This window comes from Silene latifolia, chromosome 2 (assembly GCF_048544455.1).
Source record: "Silene latifolia isolate original U9 population chromosome 2, ASM4854445v1, whole genome shotgun sequence".
Classification (NCBI taxonomy): domain Eukaryota; kingdom Viridiplantae; phylum Streptophyta; class Magnoliopsida; order Caryophyllales; family Caryophyllaceae; genus Silene; species Silene latifolia.
Genome location: NC_133527.1, coordinates 108,615,369 through 108,616,094, shown reverse-complemented (window position 1 = coordinate 108,616,094; position 726 = coordinate 108,615,369). Strand labels below are relative to the sequence as shown.

Here is a 726-nt window from a genome sequence, read left to right as displayed (position 1 = left end):
AGTTTTCATCACATTCCGTACCAACCGAGGAGAACCTACCCAATGGTACTCCCACACCACAACACTTAACCGGAAATTTTATCGCAAAATCCTCATTTATCCAATTAGTCGAAAGAAGCCAATTTGGGGGGGATGCCTAGTGAATACTCTTATTCTCATATGAAGACTTTTTATGACTATTGTGATGCGATTTCACAAACCAGAGTGACTCAAGACCAAATTCGATGGGTCTTATTTCCTTTTTCTCTAATTAGTACCGCGAAACAATGGATAAAGAGCCTTGATAAGGCTACTCTTGGAATTGACTCTTGGAAGACGTTGGCTCTAGCTTTCTACAAAAAGTTCTATCCTCCGGAAAAGACTAACATGCTAAGAGCCCAAATCACGGGTTTTAAGCAAAGGGACGAAGAATCTTTGTATGAAGCTTGGGAGCGATTCAAAGGAACTTGTCGCTCATGTCCTCATCATGGACTTAGCGAGTGGTTCTTGGTACAACAATCTTGGAATGGTCTTTATGAAGACTCCCGAAACATTCTCAACATGGGATCAAATGGTATGTTCACCGAAGTTGACGATAATCAAACTTGGAACAAGATTGAGGAAATGACGGTCCATAATTCACAATATAGTAGACCTCGCAAGGCTACTAGAGGAGGAAAGCATGAAGTGGACTCTATTACTCAATTGGGTGCTCAACTTAGCGCTCATATTGATACCATCAACTTG

General features: G+C 41.2%; 1 non-coding gene across 1 annotated transcript; it reads right to left on the bottom strand.

The window, feature by feature from the left end:
• Positions 1-366: 366 nt before the first annotated feature.
• On the bottom strand, positions 367-473 carry LOC141644649 (small nucleolar RNA R71). The gene has a single exon (XR_012544261.1). It is a non-coding gene; the product is annotated as a small nucleolar RNA R71 (small nucleolar RNA).
• Positions 474-726: the final 253 nt, after the last annotated feature.